The 14,588-nt window shown below is 46.5% G+C and overlaps 1 long non-coding RNA gene and 1 pseudogene across 2 annotated transcripts; one reads left to right on the forward strand and one right to left on the reverse strand.

Annotated features, from left to right (window-relative positions):
- The first annotated feature begins 1,891 nt into the window (after positions 1-1,891).
- On the forward strand, positions 1,892-9,343 carry LOC119267758 (annotated as a pseudogene).
- LOC119267759 lies at positions 2,841-5,726 on the reverse strand. Of its 2 annotated transcripts, none has more exons than XR_005132585.1 (3): positions 5,274-5,726; positions 5,099-5,170; positions 2,841-4,196 (listed from the first exon to the last, which is right to left on the reverse strand). It is a non-coding gene; the product is annotated as an uncharacterized LOC119267759 (long non-coding RNA). The 2 variants fall into 2 exon arrangements; XR_005132584.1 differs by having other exon boundaries at positions 5,042-5,170.
- Positions 9,344-14,588: the final 5,245 nt, after the last annotated feature.

Genomic DNA, 14,588 nt, shown 5'->3' on the forward strand with positions numbered 1-14,588 from the left:
TACAATGCACGTTGAGTTTAGCTAGTATACAAGTTTCATTCTGGCTATGATGCTTGATATCTGCAACTCATCCCCTATGCTTGATATCCCAATCAAATAGTCATTGTTATTTATTTTTATTGCACATATACTTCAGGTTTTTTAAAGTATTCACTCACAAAACATCTAGTTCATGTGGGGTACAATGCATATTTTAGTTTGCCTAGCATGCATGTTGAGTTGCCAGAATACAGGTTCAGTTGTCTGGGATGTATGTTCAGTTGCACATATATGAATTTTAGTTGCACATATTCTTTGGACAGTCAATGTGTTCATTTGCAAACAATAACTATAACTTGGTAGAATGCATGTTTAGTTTTGGTAGAATGCATGAGTTGGCTAGACTCATGTTTTAGTTGGCCAGAAAATATGTCTTAGTCGACTTGCTGAACACATCTAGGGGGAAACTTGGCTGGCATGCATGTTACAAAACATGTTCAGTTTTGTTAAAGTTGATCTCAAACCATGTTTATTGTGCAACTAGAAAGCTGTTCAACTAAACCTAATGACTTGTGTTTAGTTGCACGTTAAACCAGGAAATTAACCAGGATGTAGTGCTTGTGCAACTAAACCTAATGACTTGTGTTTAGTTGCATGAACCAGAAAATGGTAGGCTTGTGTCCATGGTTGGTTTTCAGTTTGCAGACATGACACTCATGGGAGGGGGGAGGGGGGGTGTGATGTTGACAATGGGGTGATGTGCCAGATCCACACCTTTCTTGAAGCAGCTTCTCCATGGATTTGTGCTAGATCCATGGAGAAGGGGGTTTACATATGCAGTACAAGAGGGGGAACTGAAGAGGGGCAGAGGGGAATTACGTGCCTGATGTTGTTGCCTAGTATGATTTTGATCACCTTGCTCTTAGATCTCTTTTTTGAAGCAGTTTCTTCTACTTTGGGGTTGCCATGGCGGCTGTACAGAAGGAGGAAGAAGGGCCTAGGATCCCCTTCTTCTGGGAGAAGAAGAAGGTAGCATGCGAGTGTGGGGGTGAGTGGGCGTGGGAGGGGCTGGGACGCTGGGTAGGTACAGCTGGCCACGTGGGAGTGGACTTTTCTGTTCGAGATTGGCCGCTCGATCGATTCGGTTTGGTGGCCGCCTGTCCTTCCTTTTCTATACCATTGGGGTGGGGGAGGCATGGCCTTACCTTTTTAGGCCGGTCGCTCGATCGCACTAGTGGGCAGTCGGCCACCCATTAGACGCGTCCAAATTTGTAACCCTATCGAAAAACAGATACTTACTTTCCTTTGTTTCAAGTTCTAAAAAAATCCTTAAGCTAAATTCTTTATCTTTGTATTAAAGAGTCAAATTATGTAGCTCATGAGCTGGTTAGATGGTACGTGCTAATAATTCATCTCGTTGGATTGATGCCCGGATTTCATTATGAGTCTGCTGGCAGACGATATATCCGTCCTTTGATTAATAAAGCAAGCTTTTCCTTAAAAAATTCTTTGTTTTAGATTCTCGGAAAAAAACTTTCCTTTGTTTCAATAGAAAAAGATGCATACTTTCCTTCACTAGATTCCTCTAAAAAAGACTTTCCTTTACTAGAGGCGATAAATAAATAGGAAGTTCCAGAAGAGAGACATGCGCAAAAGAAAAGTTCCAGAAGAGAGAACAACCCTAGAAACCTCTTCGACGGCGTGGCGAGGCGAGGCGGGGGTTCGGCAGCGGCGTCTCGTGGACTCCTAGCCAGCCCCTTCATCTCTTCGGGCTTCGGCGGCGAGGCGAGTTTTCCGGCAGAGGCGAGGTAGGCATCCTGCTCCATCTAAACTTGCCTCTACATTGTTCCAACTTCCCCACATTGGAATTTGGAACACTGAACAATTGTGTTGGGTTCGATTTCTCGCAGCCATGGCCGCAGCGGAGGAAACAGCCGTGGGAACCGCTGCGGAGGGGAGCGACCTGCACTCCTTCTTCTCCAAAAGCAGCGTCGCCGCTGATCTTGCTATGGTGGACGACCAGACCCTCAAGGCGCTGGACGAGAAGTACATCATCGCCAGGGACCTCGACGCCGCCATGGTGCTCTCCAAGATCCGCCACTTGGTGGGGCACAGCGAAGCCAGCATCGTCCCCTACGAAGGGCTGTCCTACCAGATTCACTACTAGATTTTTCATTATAACCGAGGGTCAAATTACCGTCGGATATTTCAGTTCACCGTCGGATTTCCATATAACTGACGGTACACCGTCGGCAATCTCCCGTCGGCTGTGCTTCGTCGTCCATTACACTCATAGCTGACGGTACTGCTGGGTAATACCTTCTCCGAGGGTAATTAGCTGACGGTGAGCCGTCGGGCATGTTTTGGTTGCCAGCCGGCTCACATAAACTTGACGACGCTTATAGCTAACGGTTCCCCGTCGAATATCTATTTTTCTGACTGTTATTAGTTCCCATCGGCTTTCGCAATAGATGACGGTATATTTCACCCTTCGGGGTTTGTTATAACCAAGAGGAGAACAAAATCCTTCACGGATTGTTATAACCGAGAGGAGAATGAAACCGAAAAAGCCATTACGATAGCCGACTGTGTATACACCCCTTCGGGGGTTCCTATGGTTGAGAGTCCAACAAAGACCATCAATATAGAGATTCACCGACAGTGAAGTCTCCGTACTTGAGATGTTTGTTATATGGTAGGCCATTAGTCACCCCTCAAGGATTGCTTTCCACTTCAAATATACTCCCTCCGTCCCAAAATGTAAGACGTTTTTTTACACTATGATAGTGTCAAAAAACATCTTATATTTTGGGACGAAGAGGGAGTATATCTCATAATTGCACAATGATACATGACCAAGTAACATATATTATATTTAGTGCAACTTCCAAAATACCATAAGCCTAATGACGTGCATCCAAATTACACTGTTCATCATGATCTATCTAGGAAGTTTGAAATGCAAAACAAAATAGTAACTAATATATAATGGTCCAAGCATTATGCCTAAGCTAAAATTGACCAAAACTTCAGAAGTTCACTTTGTTGCATGTCCTGAAGAAAGATCATTAGACTCATCACCCTTCATGGATCATAATGCTCATCGCCATGTAGATCATGACAATCATCGCCATAGACATCATCACCCTTGCCATAGATCACGATTCCTCCAGTATTGTTTCACTAGACTAGTTGTAAGGGAGATGAAAATGATGTAATGTAGTTGAAATTTAATTGAGCATATAGTGACAAACTTTAGATCTTTTAACTGACTAGTTAGCTGCTATCTAGCAGTATGACTACACATTTACCTTTTGATCCTTCACATGCAATTTTCAGGGTAACATGAATCAGCAGGAACACATACTCAAAATAATAAAGAATGAGGACTACACGTTGCTCTGTATACTACAGAAATAATATACCAATAAACCACAGTGATTTCAATTTTATAATAAGTTTGCAACAGTTCAGAACACATCATGCTTTTTGAATTACTTGTAACATTCATATAATTCCAAGCACATGACAATTTTCTAATTAACTATATTCATCATATCTCCAGAAGCCCCATGTGCTATAGTTAGACCAAGATGGCCATGTGATATAGGAAAAAAAATTCCTATATGAGTTCAACAAAATTTTACCCCTCGCACCGTAATTAAGATAGATTTAGTGTAAAGAAAACAGCTAGTCCATAGATAGATATCTCAGTTATGAGCCACATCTAGGAAAATAGGGCACAAGCAGGTGCATACATTATATATATAGTACAGTAGTATCACCTAGGCAATGTGGTAAGCTAAGAAATCAGCTAAAAAAAGAAGGTCCCAAAGCAAGTTATCTGTATAGCATGGTCTTCAAAGGCATTGTACGCTGGCCAAGTGGTCAGTGTGCCTCAGACACAAGATCTCAAATAAAAAAAGGAAGGTCTCAAAACAAGGAAGTCGATTGACAGGGCAATGTTCTTATTAGAAGTTCAGAACTCAATGGTAGTGATGAAGATACATGTATTTTCGCATATATGTTTCTCCATGCGCATGTTGTCTAGAACTAAATTGGCGCATAACTAGATGGGATGTATGGCTAAGAGATGATGGACCAACCTTTTCAGTTTCGTGTTGACAAACATCATCTCGTCCGCTTTCAAATACGACTTCATGTACCTCAGCTCAAAAGCATTACATTATTGCTCTTCAGATAGTCCCAACTGCCACCTGCATGATAACATAGCGTGTATAAGAACAATAAGTAAGAACCCCTGCTCTACCCTGCTCTACATCATTGAGAAAGAACACACAAGACATGATGTTAACATGCCAGTGGATGCACATCTTTAGGAACAGGAGCTAAATATTACAGAAATAATCCCTCCGTCCTAAAATAAGTGTCTCAAGGTTAGTATAACTTTGTACTAATGTTAGTACAAAGTTGAGACATTATTTTGAGACAGAGAGAGTACAAAATACTGAAAAGAAAAGCAAAATCGAGATGAAAAAACTTACAAGTACATCTACAGACCAAAACTGAAGGAAAAAAGAACAAGGAATGTACGTACTACATGAATGGAGGACCTCTTCAATGTAAATTAGTTGTCTGGCAGGGAGAACTAGTTAAGTTATACAATAGTATGAAGTATACATCCCAATCCTAATTGCACATGCTGACACAGTGTCTCTTCTGTTATGTACTACTCCCTCCATTCCTAAATATTTGTCTTTTAGAGATTTCAAATGGACTACCACATACGTATTTATATAGACATATTTTAGAGTGTAGATTCACTCATTTTGCTTGGTATGTAGTCACTTGTTGAAATCTCTAGAAAGAAAAATATTTAGGAATGGAGGGAGTAGTACTAGTTCCAACTGCTGCAACTAGGTAGCCTTGATCAAACGTACATGCATCAACACAAGCTAGCTATCTCACCTCATTGGCGCCAAATGGCTACTTACTAGTTACTAGTCAACCAAACTATCTTTCAACACATAGACTTGACTTTATTTTCCAAACTAATAGGGTTGTCTTTGTTTTTCAGCAATCATACAAACAAAAACTATACCTAAACAGACATGCAAACAACGATGGCCATGGCCTCACTGTAGAACGTGAACCTCACCACCATAGTAGCCCGCCATGGAACCATCTCCTCAATCTCCCCGGTATTCAACTTGAAAGACACGAGAAAATCCTGCACCTCAACCACCAAAAAACAAGCCATCCATTACAATAGCACACATACGCCACACAGATGACCTTCTCGATGAATTGTGCAAAGGAAGTGGCGACCAAACCTGGTACTGGTGGGCGAAGGCGCGAGTGAGCGTGGTCCACTCGGCAACATCAGGTGGCCACTTGGATGAGGAGGAGCTTCAAGAAAGGGCAGATGGCCGATACATGGCGTAGGAAGTGGAGAGATATAGAGCTGATGAAGAAGACCGCTGCGTTCCTGAATCGTGAGGAGTGGCGTCGAGCACCTATTGGTTGGGGCGATGAGGCCAAGCCGACCAGATCCGGCAGCATCGTGGCCGAGGGCTGCTAGATCTGAGGGCCATGAAGATCGAGATGGGAGTTGAAGGGAGCAGGTGATGTTGCTGGACTAGAGAGGGCAACGAGGGTGGAAGTGCGCAGCGCCGCAGCCGGATCGACGGGTGACGGCGGGGTTGGCGCATGGCAGCGGGGAAGCGAGAAGAGAAGATGCAGCGTGGGAGGTTTCAGAGGGAAAAGGGGCGAGGGATGGGAGGACGTGGGCACGTGGCCGATAGAAGATGGGCCATAAAATTTGGTAAGTGGCAAGAGGGAAATAGTGGTAGGGGGTGAAATGGTTCCTTTTTTTCTTAGAAGTGAAATGGTTATTGATACTACTCCCTCGTTCCAAATTCCTCGTCGCTGAAATGGATGTATCTAGAACTAAAATACATCTAGATACATTCACACGTGTGACAAGTAATTCGGAACGGAGGGAGTACCTGATAAAAGAATTTATATAAAAAATATTGTACATGCAACACATATTCAGTCGGAAAAAAATCGAAAGTAATTATTTTCAGGTTTGTCATAAAATGTAATTGTGGCAACCACACAATGCAACTCCAAACTTGACAAAGAACTACGAAGGACAAACCAGGCACACCACATGGACCCGCCGTCGTAACTTCGACTTCACGGCGACGAACAAATCGAGGCAATCCCACATGCACGTTGGAGAAGTGCCGACTACCACAAACATTGTTGCGTCATTGACATTGCTCCCGCCATCATCGTTGCCACGGAAGCCTGGAAGCCACAACCTCGTCATACACGGTCCTGCTTGCTGATGTCGAACTTCTAAGATGAAGCGCCCGGGAGGAATACGACACCAAAGTGTTGCCATAGTCACACAAGATCAGGGGTTTCTCCCAGAGTGGTCGTGATGGCCCGATCCGCATGGGAGGGGTGTGAGAGGAAAAAATAGTTATGCATACATGAAGGTCAATGATGGTCACAGCCGTCGCCATCACTCGGCACAACACAAAGCTGAGACGGGGTCTTCACCCAAGCTCCCACACCACCTCAGCCGCACATCATGCCGCATAGGCTCCGGCAAGCCAACCAACCACCACCACCATCGAAGCTGCCACCAACAAAGAAGTCCCGAGATCTGCAGCAGCCATCAGCACCTCGCGGAGACCATCGGCGGCCAACCTCCATCACGAGGCCCGAGATCCACCAACGGTCATCTAGACGCAGAGCCGCCGAACGCAGCACGAGCCGCTATGCCCTATCGAGCACCATGACGTTAAGGAACAAAGGAGCACCGCCCCGAGGCCAAGAACCAACATGGTTCCGAGCCGCAAACATACATCAGACGCGCCGACCGTGCTCTATGGAGACCAGAACTGCTGCACCGTAGACATGGGTCTACGCACGTCAGCGTACCACATGGTCCATCGCGCCACCACATCTGCACTCTGCGGCCACTGCTCTAGCTTTTGGGAAGCACGCAAGAGCACATCTGAGTGACAGCTACTTAAGCACATGGCACCGGCCGACACCGTGTATGCAACATCCGCCATCGCAACCGTCAGATCTTGGTGCTAGGACCCAAATCCTCATTGAACTAGACCGCCCCATGGCCCGCTTCGCCGGAGTAGCAGTCCCTCACTGTGCCATCGCATGACCCCACGGCGGCAGATCCATGCTATTGAGCCCCTTGTGCACCTGCACCGCCACACGACACTCCATCGTAGCACCACAAGCCACGAAGAAACACCACGCCAGCCAGGACTAGAACCACGCGCGTTGCATCAGATCTGCACCCCATGCATAGCACTAGTACCAGCCATGACTACCGACCACCCGATAGGGACCATGCATCATCTCGGCTTCCTCGTACCCACGACGAGCCTCCTAGCTCTCCCCACTACACCTCCGTGCCTCCTACATAGCCCCACCCAAGCTGCAGGACCACCTCGCACCGTGATGCGACCCATGTGCGATGGGTTTGCACCGGCCGGGCCACCCTGGATGCCCGCAACTTAGCTCCTTGCGTCGGCCCTTGCGGCGCCACCTCACCACGTAAGTGCGAGCATATCACGCCTGGGCGCCCACTATAGTGGCCGCCCCGCGCCACCCAACCGCGAGCAGGATGAGGAAATGGCCACGCCGCCACCGTCGTGCGACCTTTGCTCGATCGCCTGCCGGTAGAGGCGACTGCAGCATGGGTGATGGGTGTGACCTAACTGATTCCAGACATGTTTCGACGCGGGGACCTAATTTTTGGAAATTTTCTTATACAGGAATTATCTGGAATATAACATCGGTCATTCCACATGTTTAACGACGTCGTCCGTTGAAACATATCACCGAGAGTAAAGGTTAACTGTCGGTTATTGCTATCCCCTGTCGGGTATTTTCTCAAATAACCGAGAGTCACATAAGTACCGTCGGCCATTTCAACTCATAGGTGAGAGTTTTGTTTTCAACTTCGGCAATTAAATTCCACCGTCGGGCATTACATGTATTCCCCGAGGGTGTAGCAAGAACCGCCGGGCATTACACTGAACCGTCGGACTTTAAATTGGATACTCGAGCATGGGATTTTCACTGTCGGGCAATCTAGTATACCGTCGGCTATTAGTACTAATACTTGTGAGTTGGCAATAACCGTCGGCGATTGAAACTACCGTCGGCTATTAGATTTCATCGTCGGAAATATGGGGATTTCTAGTAGTGATTCCGTGTCACGACCCGGGGCAGCACGAGTATGACCCCACACTCCGGCAGCTTTGCCTGCGCCGCGGCAAGGTCGAAACTTGCACGGTCGGCGACCCCAGGACCTCGCGCAAGGCCAAGATCGTCACGGCCAGTGGTGAATCTACGGAGTAAATGTAGGGTAGGCTCAACTGTAATTATGCCATTGACATGGGCTGGGAAACAATAGTTTTGCTACGCTGGGGTCTAATCTTTGGTACTAAAAAAGAAATTACTCTTGTTGGAGGGCAGGCTTAAGCCTGTTAAAGCATGCCTAGTAGATTCGCCCCTGATCACGGCCACGCTATCCTTGGTCAAGAAGACCGTCCTGAGTGGCCATCGCTTGTTTAGCGACGGTCTACGCTAGGGCGATGAAGTCTTCAAGTAGGACAAGAAGACCGTGGATGATGCCCTGCTGGACATCTGCTGCCTACTCGAGTGCCCAAGGGCATCTCTCAAAATGCTTGAACTTGGTCCGGGGACGGTCGTTGGGCCGCTGATATTCACAATGGAAGATGGCGCAGAGAACCATTGCAGGTCATTCGGTCCGAGTGGAGCCCGGGTAGATGACGGGATCTCTAATATTACTGTCGAACAAGGTGCAATGGTCAATTTCATCCTACTAGTCCAGAGGGATGATGTTTTTTGGGATTTTGCTCGGTCGCAACTCCGCCACGAATTGAATTGTGTGGTCATGACAGGCGGTGATGAGGAACCAAATGTCATGACACGGGCTTTCTTGCACAGACTCAAGGATTGTCTGTCTGTCCCTGTGTATGCGCTCACCGATTCAGATCCAGAGGGAATTTCGATCTTTTGTACCTACAAGTTTGGATCAACGGAGATGCCATTTGACAATGTGGGTCTTACCATTCCTGATATCAAGTTGATTGCGTATATAGGTGATGATGCCCTTCATTTGAGTCACCTTCAATCGCTGGCCAAGCACGACAGATCGATTCTTGAGGGATTGTGTGCCCAAAAGCATGTAATAGGTGATGAACAATTGAGGGAGAACATACATTTAATGATGAATAGGGGCTTGAAATGCAAAATCGAAGCTTTATATTATCTTCAATAGCCTCCTAATGACTACATCCGCAAAGCAGTAGGCAAGCTGGAGGACATCTAAGTAGCTCGTTGTGTTTAACTTTGGTAGAGAGACATCTATGTAGTTTGCTATATTGACTTTAGAGGATAATCTTCTAAGTTAGTTCATGTTGGGTGTGCAAACTATGGTTACTACTAGATTGTGCATGCACTTATGTTGTCACAATCTAGGTTATTAATGCTCCAGATTCTATATGACATTAAGCAGCTTGTTCCTGTTTTCGCTGTTTTGTTACAAGGAAGGCTTTATATTTTGGCTCAACTGAAATCAGATTTTGGTAGCTTTTTTCAAAGGTGAGTTATTCTCTCCAGGTTGCAAAATCTTCGATTAGAACCATCATTCCTGGAACCAACGGTGCTACGGATGTCCCCATACCATATTACTTTTTGTGTGGCAATAGCGCTGGTAGTAGTATTGATCAATTGTGAATACAAAAAAGTGTGCCTATGCGCTAGGCGGCAACAAAACGCCTACCGCTTAATCATGCCAGGTCTGCGCTTAAGTGTGCCTAGGCATGCACTTAGGTGAGGCAAGTGTTAGGCGGTGTCAAAATGTACAATTAACGCCTAGTGCTTTCTTTATCCTTTCAATTCAGACAATATTTCCTTCTAACCTCCATGTTTCTTCAGACCATATTTCTGTAAGGAAACTTTGAATTTGTGTAGCAAATCTAGTTGCAGTAAGAAATAAAGATAGTTGAGATTCTTCTGGGCAATGAAAGGCCTCAGTTTGAGTTTGGGCAACAATAGTCTTGGTAATCAGAATACCAGATATAGCTGCACCTGCAAGTAGCATGTATTGTTATTTATCTCCCACTGTTAAGGCATGATCTAGGGACCTTTAACAGTTGATCACTGAAGTAGTCAAGCATCTTTTTACTTTATATGATGTAGCAAGGTTGATGACTGCCCAACCTTTTTATCTTGCAATGGTTTTGGAAAATTATTTAATGTGTATAAAGTAAAAAGATGTACATTTTGCACTGCTCTACCTTGAGAACATTGAAGAGCACATCATTTTGCACTGCTTGTGGAATGGGAATCACATTTGGATGACATCATACTTAATTTGTAGTGTGGCAACTAGCAAGTAGCATATCTAGTTGGAAATCACAAGTAGATGCCGTTTTCAGGAAGAACTGTGGTAATACTTGGATCCTGGAAGTGCATCTTCCTTACTTATAACGAATAAGAGCAATATACATAAGGGATTGAATGATCAAAGATCTGGTCACCGAGTAGCCCCCAACCCAATGTCGGCTCGGGATATCTAAAGCAATGTCGGGACCCCGATCCTAAGTCACACCGATCTAGCATGTAACACATCATATCACTTTGCGGCCTCATGCACGGTATCCCCACGGGTGCCACCTTACCTGGCCCGGGACCGTTTGCGCCTATTGGCTTACATATATGATGGTGACGTTAGCATCCATATGACAGAGAACCCGGACCGACATGACTAGTCGTAAACCCAAGGTGGTACTAAGTTATGGAAACATGCATACATGACCCAGCAATGCCCATGTCGGTCAACATACGAGTGAATCCGGGCTGTAGCAATGCTAACAGGACTCCGGTAGTCATCACGAGACATTCCCTGAAGGGCAGACACATGAGCAAAGAAGGACACATGCCGGTCAATCCATGTGTTCCGGAGCAGTAGCAAGCTACCAAGGCTCAGTGGAAGCACTAGGAGGCATTTTCCCATAAAGTAGGCTACCAAGAATAAACAACTAGGTGTCGGATCCCACACATACCAAGCATTTCAATATCATACACACAATATGCTCGATATGTATAGATACAACATGGCATCACAACATAACTCTACAACTCATATAGAAAAAGCCCCAGAAGAGCCACATAGCATTCCATACAAACAGGGGTCTCATGACCTATCATTCAGAGCATACAAACAACGGAAGCATTACATGTCTGAGTACAGACAACTACAAAAGAAAGGGCTGAGAAGCCTGACTATCTACAAGACCCTCCCAAGGGTACAAGATCGTAGCGGGGATACAAGCTACTCGTCGAAGTCACTAGTGTAACCAACTGCAAAACATAAATAAGAAAACGTGAGTACGAAGGTACTCAGCAAGTCTTACATCGGAACTATCTACATATGCAACATTATCAACAAAGGGGGTGGTGGAGTTTTAACAACAGCAAGCCAGCTTTGACTCAGTGGCTAATCTATACTACGAGTATCAGAAACTTCTTTGAGGTGAGAAGACGCACACGAGTCCACATATTCACCCTATCAAAACTCCACTATGGATCTGTTCCCATCTCCCTACGAGAAGGCCATCCATAGCACTCGCGCTTATTTTGCGTATTTTAGTGTATCCACTTCAAGTTTTCTATGTACTACATAAGTCCTCCAAGTTTCCATATCCGAGGAAAACGGCTATTCGAATAGATAATGTTAACCCTGCAGGGGTGTACTTCTTCACACACGCTCTCGCCACTTATCGCCCTGTACATGTCATGTACCTCGGCAACCTTCAAGAGGAAGCCGGGCGAGGGTGTCAGCCACGACCTGACTAACCACACAAGTCTCTCGTCCAGGTTTATCGCCTATTCGAGTTCCATCTGCAAGGAGTTCCGGCCGAAGTCTCCAGTACGGCCCGAAACGATGTGTGCAGGGTTCCCAAGCCCACCATCCGGGTGCCACTAGGTACACTGTGCCACGGTGCCTAGTCTGTCCCAAGCCCGTCCCGTCGGGCACCACCTGGTAGACAGCTAGCACTACCTACAAATGCCAGAAACTAGTTGCAACTCCTGGACAAAGATCAAGTAGATTAATAAGCCGAGAGGGGCCAGATAACCGGAACCCAATGTGTGGTAGTAACTGGACTTGGATAACATACACAGAACTCAGTGCTTAGGGACGGTTCTAATGAGACAACCCACCATGTACTCCTACATGGCCTCTCATCGCTACCTTTACCAAAACGTGTTCACACACTTAGCCTTTATCGATAGGACATGTTCACCATTCCGATTCATTCCCGATGAATGAGACCTGACACAACTCTAAGCATAGCTGGCATAAAGAAAACAAGCATGGATGAGTAGGCATATCAAGGCTCAAGCAACTCCTACTCATTCTAGTGGGTTTCAACTATTTACTGTGGCAATGACAGGTCATGCAGAGCAATGGGTTCAACTACCGCAGCAGAAAAGTAGCAGTTGAATTGCTGTTGTCCAAATGCAGTATAAGGAGCAGAAGCGAGAGAGTGGGATTTTATCGAAATGCTCAAGGGGGATTGCTTGCCTGATAGATCAACGAAGGGGCACTACTCCTCTGATAGGTACTCGGGAACACCTTCCGGAGTGGAACCTATCGAGAAGAAATGGTGCCGGCAATCAATACACAAACAAATGCAACAATATGATGCATGAACATGACATGTTCAAATGCTAGTGTTTGGGCTAATGCAAGATGCTACCAAGTTGGTTGAAGCCCATTTGAATCAAAGATTCAAATGCAAATTCAAAATGAAGCATTTAAAATGCCCATATTATGTTTTCACTTATACAGCATGTATAAGTTGGTTTTTCATGCATGGAAATGGCATAAATGGATTCCTTGCATTTTTCTGATAATTTTTCATATATAAATTATTTCATTCTGAGCTATGGTTGAAATTCTATGAATTTTAGAAGTTTATATCATTTTCTGGATTTTCCTGATTTATTTTTAAACCAGAAAATGATTAATTGCATCAGCATGACAGAGGTATGACGTCAGTGAGTCAACCGCGGCTGACCAGATCAAACCTGACCAGTGGGTCCCACTGGTTAGCGACCCGGTCAACTAACTAAGTTAGTTAGCCCATACTAACTGGGTAGGACCCACTAGTCAGTGACTGTAGTAACTAACCTAACTAGTTAATTAGTGCTAACTAGAGTAATTAGTCGAGAGGGGCCCGCAAGTCAGTGAGAGAGAGGGGGAGGTCAAACCGGGTAGTGGGGTCAACCCACACCGGTCAACGGGTCAGCGGTCGCCGGCGTTTAGCTGCCGGCGAGTCCAGACACGGCGGTGCGCTGCGGGATTCTCCTACAGAGCGCCGTTTAGCGCGCGGAGCACATCTACGGGATGCGGACGCTCATCCACATCCAACCGTGGTGGTGGCACGACCGGAGTTGCGCCGGCGATGACGAGTGCGGCGGCCGGAGTTCGGCCATGGGGGGTTTTGATGTTGCGGGGCACGGGGGAGGCTGGGAGCGGGTCCGCTCGACTCGCTGGAGTGCACTGAGTGCAACGGCTAGCTCGGTTGTGAGCTGCGGCGGCTGTGGCCACGACGGCGAGGAGCTGCGGCGGCGATGGCTTCGGCCGTGGTGGAAACGATGGCTACGACGCGGGAACGAGGGGGAGAAGAGAGGGGAAACGGGGAGATGCTCACAGAGATCACGCGAAGCAGCACAGCGGGCTCGGGGGAGACCTGGTGACGGCAAATCTATGGTGGTGGACAACGGAGCCCGAGGTGGAAGACGATGGCGATGGCGGCGTTCCAGGGCGTCCGACGCTGTGCGTCTCGACGAGGAGGCGTAGCCCACAGCAGCGGAGTGCGTGGACACAACAGAGGGGCGGGGGGACGGCGGGGAGTGCGTCGGCGGTGAGCTGCTGCGATGGTAGCACTTCGGCTATCGCGGGAGAGGGTGACAGAGGAGAGGATGAGGGCGAGGGAGAGTGAGAGGTGCCTTGAGGTGCGTGGCGACGCTTCAGGGGTTCGCGGAGCAAGCAGGAAGGCAGGAGGTGGCCGGGCGCGTGGCCGCGTGCTCGGCGTCCTCCTAGCGCGGTGGAGACGACGACTGGCAGTGCCAGTCGGCTGGGCCGGCCTGTTGGACCGCTGGGCTGCACAGTGCCCGGCTGCACAGGTAAGTGGCCAAGGTAAGTTTTCCCATTTTTAGTTTTTTTTCTATTTCTCACATTTGTTTTTGACTTAAAATAAATACTAGCACAATTCTAAAAATGTTGAGATTCCTTGTGACCACTAGTTATAATATACGAGAGGCCCTCACCAATTTCCAACATTTTTGTAGCCTTTAAAATATTTATATTATTTAAACAGCTCCAATTCAAATACATATGGGTTCATTCAAAAATCCAAAATGTTTAGCAAAAATGTGCAGCACCTCTGGTTGTTGTTTCCAACATTTTCAAAAGACCATGAACATTTTTGAAGAGCATTTTGGGTTCATTGAAATTCCATTTTTAATTTGAATCTTTTTGAATTTGCTTTGGTGCTAGGGTT

Source organism: Triticum dicoccoides, chromosome 3A, assembly GCF_002162155.2.
Source record: "Triticum dicoccoides isolate Atlit2015 ecotype Zavitan chromosome 3A, WEW_v2.0, whole genome shotgun sequence".
NCBI classification, from domain to species: Eukaryota; Viridiplantae; Streptophyta; class Magnoliopsida; order Poales; family Poaceae; genus Triticum; species Triticum dicoccoides.